Source organism: Aethalodelphis obliquidens, unplaced genomic scaffold (genome assembly GCF_003676395.1).
Source record: "Aethalodelphis obliquidens isolate GAN/ISIS:26980383/991018 unplaced genomic scaffold, ASM367639v1 scaffold43, whole genome shotgun sequence".
NCBI lineage: Eukaryota > Metazoa > Chordata > Mammalia > Artiodactyla > Delphinidae > Aethalodelphis > Aethalodelphis obliquidens.
This window is the reverse complement of record NW_020837987.1, coordinates 12,182,213-12,188,866: the sequence shown is the minus strand read 5'-3', so window position 1 is coordinate 12,188,866 and position 6,654 is coordinate 12,182,213. Positions and strand designations below refer to the sequence as shown.

Here is a 6,654-nt window from a genome sequence, read left to right as displayed (position 1 = left end):
GCGACTCCATAGAATCAAGGCAGCTTGTGATTTGCCTTGGTCCAGTTGCGAGGGGATGTGCCGAGTGCCCGATACCAGCGGAAGCTGTGACAGACGCTGCAGGTTTGGCCATTGACCTGCCAGCATCAGAAGAAGACACCCAAATGAGGGCTGCCCCTTAGGCTTCTAGAATGGGGAATATCCACAGCCCACTGCACAGATGTGTAACAACACGCCTGAGAAACAAACCTTTGCTGCCGCGAGCCGCTGAGATGTCGGGGTATTTGTTACAGCGACACCTACAGTCACAGCTGTGACTCATAAGCAGTGAGTCAATCAGAAGCAGCCCCACACGCCCCCGCCACCCCCCGCGTGTCTCCAGCAGGTCATAGGTAACCTGTGCTAACGCAGTACAAGTCAGCACGGGATGCGCTCGATTTTATAAACCAGAGTGGATTCGGAGCTGTTTCTATAGCAACCACACTCTGCCCCGCTTTCATTGTCACGTGATTTCTGGAGGGGGCAGGAAGAGGCAGAGTGCATCCAGAGAGCTGGGAATTACTGAGCTTAATGGAAGACGCTTTGGAGCCCAGAAGGTCTGGGTTCAAAGAGCCCAGCTCTGACACGCACCTTTTGTGTGATGATGCAGAAGGCTCTAAACTTCTCTGGACCTCATTAAAATGGAAATCATAGTAACTCCATTATAGGGGTGCTGCACAGAGTCCATGAGATCAGGCATGGGAAGCACTTGTATAGCACATTCCATGGTATGTGAATCGATTAGGAATAGTTTTCTTGGTGACAGTCAGCCCAAACTTGCCAGCCAAAGGGGTGAGGTATCTTAGAAGAGGATCCTTAGCTCTCAGTAGAGGTATCCCTAGCCAATGCCGCACAGAGAAGAGATGAATGTGTGCAAAATATTTGTTGATTTAAGGCATGAAGTTTTGGGGTAGTTTGTTATACAGCAATAGATAACCAGAACATGTATGAAATACTGTTTACTGCCTATCCACAAAGCTATCCCTGCCCCTCTTTCTTCCTAACAAAAACTGGATTTTATTCAGGTGTCAGACGGAGCTTCCTTGACCTTAATCAACTCCACCCTTTGTCAGGGGGGTAGCCATGTGATCACGTACTGGTCAAAGTGATATAAAAGGAGGTCTGCTGGGGGCTTCTGGGAAAAGGCTTTCCTACCCTTAAGGAGGAGAAATTTCCTGGTTTCTGCATTCCCCTACCTCCTGTCTTTGAACATGGTGTGTGAATATGATGTCTGGAGCTGCTGCAGCCATTTTGTGACTATGAGGAGAAGCCAGGGAAATTGCACACTCTGAAATTCACGTTGTTGAGCTGCTAAATCAAACCCAGCACCTCCCACTGCTTGACTTCTTGCTATGTTTAAATCACTACTAAATGAGTATTCTTTAACTCGTCCCTGAAAATGTTCCTAATAATGCACTGGGCTTCTTTTTTGCCCTGTAATGAATCTCTGCTGTAATTTCCCTATCTGTCTCAATGTGCCCTAGATCTAGACAGGACGGAAACTGTGAATTCCTATGTAACCAGAAGGTGCTGTTAAGAAATGAAGGAATCTGCCCTTGAGCCCATTACATACCTTTTACCTCTTAGTCCCAAGCAAATCCTTATATGCATGAGCACGTGCTGCGATGGAGAATGGAGAAAATCCCAGGAACTGCCAACCATTTCTCCCCCTGTGCAAATGCAGCTTTAATTTGTATGGGTTTGGCAGAAAAGGAGCCAAGAAATGATAAAGATCTCTGTGGTGATCTTACAATATGACCACAAATTCTTTGATGCTCTTCCCTTCAAGAGGTGGAGCTTAATTCTACTTAGCCCAGCATCGTCTCATCCTACTTGCTCAGGATGAGATGATGCTGTGCTAAGGGCCAGGCGGGGACCCAGGCACTGAAGAAGCAAAGGACACTGGGTGTAAAACAGAGACAGGGTGTTTCCAGGGTGTTCTGGCCACACATCAGCCATGACACGTGGGCATCTGTTACCCAGCCTTAGACGCTCCCCTCCCCCACTGCACGGAGCACCCAGAGACCAGGTCAGGTGCTTAACTCAGTTGACTGCAGGATCCCAGGTGACACAGGGAGAAGTCACACGTGGGGCCTCGCCACCCCACACATTGCTGGAGGCTGCTCAGCCCAGGGCCAGGCCCCCAAGGTCCCTCAGCCTCCCGGGGAGGAAGGAGCTTCGTCCCCAGCCCCAGGTCCACCCTGGCCTGTTCCAGGGTCAGCTCCTCTCTGTCCCCGGGGAGGTCCCTGCAGCCCAGAGGGGGCCACTTCTGACCACGACCGGGGAAGCAGCTCCTGAGTCAGCTTCTGCCCCTGGGTGTCCCGAGGTGGGGCTCGGACCATCCAGCTGGGCTGTGGGGACACCCCCCCCCAGGCCCCTGTGCCTCCCTCGAGATGTGCAGGGCTCCCTCCCGGCACGGGAACTTGGACACAGATACACAAATGGCCCCAGGACAAGGGGACCTGGAGGGGCAGTGGTGCAGATGGCGATTCAGGGAAAACATTGCAATGGGTGGAGGGGGCTGGTGCCCGTGTCACCACACGGACGCGGACACAACCCGGAAGTGTCTTCACTTGGACAGCACGTGCTGACCCCTGACAGCGCCAGGCCAGGCTACTTGGGGGGACTCTAAGGCCAGGCTGTGGCTCCTTTCTGGGGGCATTTCCTCCCCTCTAAAGACAGGTCCTGGGGCAGCTCCGACACTGGCCCAGACCAGCCTCAGCCCCTCACAGGTCCCCCCTCAGAGTTCCCTCTGGCCTTTGATTTACTCAGACAGCGAACTGGGGAACCCTATCACCTTAAGTCAGGGGCTGCCAGGCCAGCGCTGAGGGGACAGTCAGCCCACGGGAGGTGGGGGCAGCTCGTGGGACGTGCAGGGGGACCCACAGGCCCATGGGAGGAGCACCGCCTGGTACTGCAGAGAAAAGCCAACACTCTGTATGGGAATTGTCCCAAATTGAAAATGTCGCAAATAGGACGTCCCTGGTGGCGCAGTGGTTAAGAATCCCCCTGCTGATGCAGGGGACACAGGTTCGTGCCCTGGTCCGGGAAGATCCCACAGGCCACAGAGCAACTAAGCCCGTGCACCACAACTATTGAAGCCCACGCGCCTAGAGCCCGTGCTCCACAACAAGAGAAGCCACCGCAACGAGAAGCCTGAAAACTGCAACAGAGTAGCCCCGTTCGCCGCAACTAGAGAAAGCCCGCGCGCAGCAATGAAGACTCAACGCAGCCAAAAATAAATAAATAAATATTTTTTAAAAAAGAAAATGTTTCAAATAATACCCATTTTTTGAAAACACCGTGCAGGTTGAGTGACAGATTCGGTGTCTGGGCACCAGCAGGTGGCTCTGGCCTTGAGGAGCTGGTGCATTTGTACCAGCTACACTTCAGATGGCCAGGGCAGGTGTGGGTCTCTCTCTCTCTCTTCCTTCCCCTCCTTCCTTGGTCCTGGTCACCAGAGCCCTGCCCCTCCCTTTCCCTCCCCCACCTCTTTTCCCCTCCCCCAGGAGCAACCCCTCTGCCTCTCAGGCTTCTCTTCCTGGAATCATCTCCTCCCCCAGCAGGGAGGTTCAGCCTTCCTGACTGAAGGCTCAGCTACATCCTGACACCCCCGCGCGGCTGGGTGGCCGAGCCTCCATCACAGAGCCCGGCCCCCATCAGATTGGGGTGGAGGACAGGGGCACAGAGACGCTGGCCAGAAGCATGAGTCTGGAAGGCATCGGGGCTCTACGAACAGCCAGAAAGAACTCACTGGCACTGCTGGCCTCCCCCGGTGCCCGGTGTCCACGGACACGCTCACCCCTGCGCTAACGCGGGAGACCCAAAGACAATCCCGCTGGGGGGGCCTGAGACCCCGTCCCATCACCTAGGGCTGCTGCCTCCGCGGGCGCCCGTTACACTCTTCCTTCTTCCCTTGGGCTTGCTCGCGCCACCTGCAAAGAAGGGACTGAAAGGACAGGGGAGCGAGCGGTGGGCGGGCGCGCACTTTAGAGCTCAGTGCCCACGGTGCAGCGGTTGCCGCCTCCGCGGCGGGGAGGGCCGAGGGGCGGAACTGGGGCCCCACCGGCAGCTGCAGCCTCGCCGTGGCCTTAGCGGCACTTGGGGGGCAGCCTCTTGCCCCGACCAGCCTTCTTCCCACGCGTGGACTTGGAGCCGGCGGGCGGCCGAGCCCTGGGCTGGCCGCCCTTGGCCTGCGCCCCAGCGCCCGCGCGCCCTTTCCTGCCGCCTCGTCCTGGGCTTCCGTCTCGGGAGGGATGCCCAGCCCGCCGGGGCCGCCGCCTCCCCTTCGGGTTTTGCGGGTCCCCGACGGGGCGGGAGCCGCTGCCCAAGCCCGCCCGACCCGGGGCCCTAAAGGCCGGGCGGACCCGCTTGGCCCGGGGCTTCCTGGACGCGCGGTCCTCGGGCTCAGACTCCTCGCTCTCCACGTCTTACGACTCCCTTTTCCCGCGGGCCGCCCGCAGCGCCAAGACCTCCCCGAGGTTGCCTTTGGCGCATCTGAACCTCCCGCTCTGCCAGGCCTTTTCCTTTTCTTCCTATCACCTCAGCCACGTCCTGGGCATCCAGGAGCACCGCTAGCTCCAGGAGGCCGCCCTCATCTTCCTCGTCCTCGCCCCAGCCCCCCAGCGGGCCACCGGGAGCCTTCTTCCCTTTGCAGGTGGTCCGAGGCTCAGCCATGGTGGAGATGCACCCCAGCAGGTGAGCGCCGTCTTTGGTCTTCCTCAGGACCACGGCGTCCACCTGGCGGCTGCCTCCTCCACCTTCACTCGGGTTCCGGAAGTGTCCTTGGCCATGACGGACAAGACCTCGGGCAGGGCAGCTTTCTTGTCTTTCTTTTCGCTCCAGCCCAGAAACTCGATCACAGAAGCGATTTTCAACGTCTCCCTGCAGGTTTTGATGTCTGATGAAATCCTGTAGGCCATGATGTCTAGAACTCGGGGTTCTCCATGCCCTTCTGGGTGACCTGGTTGCCTCATTCCTCAGACTCACCTCCTGAAGCACTGCCCTTGAGCACCTCAGCAGGTGTGTCCCTCGTGGCCACGAGAGCCACCGTGTTGCAGATGCCGCTCCTGGCTTCTGTGACCAGCTCAAGCTGATCACCTCGGGGGGCTCTTGCTCTGTCACTTTCTTCTTGGCTTTGTCCAAAACGGTCCCCAGGGCCAAGAACTCCATGGAGACTGTCTGCCTCATCCACGTCTCTCTGCACGGCTTCCTTGCAGCCGTTTGGAGTGTTGCGTAGAGCGCACTGGCATTGCCACTTATCCCCGCCCAAGTCCTCCTCTTCCACCTTTGCGATCTCGAGGCCCAGGCTCTGATGGAAGAATCCTTCAGCTTCTCTTTTGCAGAGGTAAATGGCGGTCCTCCTCGGCCCCTCTTTTTGTCTCTGGCTCTATTTCTGAGACCCCACCCCCACCCCCACTGCCCTTGCTAGCCCTGCTGGCTGCACCAGGAGCGGGGCCTGGGTCTCTGAATCGGCAGGTGAGTCCCCCGGGGGCCCTGGCCACTGCGGCCCGTGGGAGCCTTCCATGCAGCAGCTGCCTCAGGACAGTTTCTTCCGCCTCAGGACTCTCGTGTCCTTGCACAGAACCCTCCGGACACCGTCCTTGCCCGGGGTCCCCCTGGGGATGGCACTGTGATTAACGTCCGCCACAAACTCCATGAAGGCGGCCTTGGCCTCCTCCCTCACGTCCCTCGTGTTCCTCAACCTGAACGTGCCCTGGCGCGGGAAGGCTGGCTGCAGGACCTGCCTTTTCCAGGTCCTCCGGGATGCTGGTGACCAGCAGGGCCCTGTGCACGTCCACAGCCAGCCCCCTGCACGAGTATGGGCCTCCTGGGTGACGGATCACTACTCTCCCTCCCACTCCAGCCAAGTGTGACACACACCCCCTCCCGCTTCGTCCTGCCAGTTTTTCACATCTACATCAGAGTGGGCAGCAGGCTTTGGCTCCCGGGCACTGGCAGCTCTCCTTCCCCCACGGGCTACTGCCGGTTCCATGACAACCGCTTTCAGGCTGTTGCCAGGGTCTGAGCATTTGTTTTGAGGAACCCAATGGAAATGAGAATATTCGCCTTGTAGTTTCACTGGGCAGGCCTCACACAGAAAACTCAGCCCCGCTCACTCGCGGATCAAGTATCAGGAGGTCCAGGCCTTAATGGGGGGTGATCAGCCCTCACTCGGGGTTACTCCGGGTCTGGAGTGAGTTTGATGCTAGGGCCAGGAGGCGGGGTCTGGACTGAAGCTGAGGCCGGAGATGGGAGTGCAAGTGGCAGGTCTGTGTCCCGGTGGGGCTAAGGGCCCCGAGGTGGCTGTGTGAGATGGAGGCTGAGCCCGAGCAGTGGGCCAGGCCTGGTTCAGGGGCACGACTGCTGTCCGGGTTTCACAGCCCTCCGGGCAGCCACAGCTACCAGGACAGCGGTGGGACCTTCTCTGTAGATCAGAGCAGGTGGGGTGCTCAGAGGGCAAGGCATGCTCGTGGGAAGGGCCTGCGGCCACTGCAAATCATATCATAGTGACCCCCAGGGGGCCACTTGAATGATATCTCAGTAATTACCGCATTAACACCTCAAGCGCTACCTCCAGAACTGCCCCTTCAAGCCTTAGGGCCTGTCCCTGCCCTCCCCCTCCCCTCCCCTCCC

General features: G+C 58.2%; 1 pseudogene; it reads right to left on the bottom strand.

The window, feature by feature from the left end:
• Positions 1 to 3,513: 3,513 nt before the first annotated feature.
• The window catches only part of LOC113606255 (paraneoplastic antigen-like protein 8B), a 7,067-nt pseudogene continuing 3,926 nt past the window's right edge, over positions 3,514 to 6,654 (bottom strand).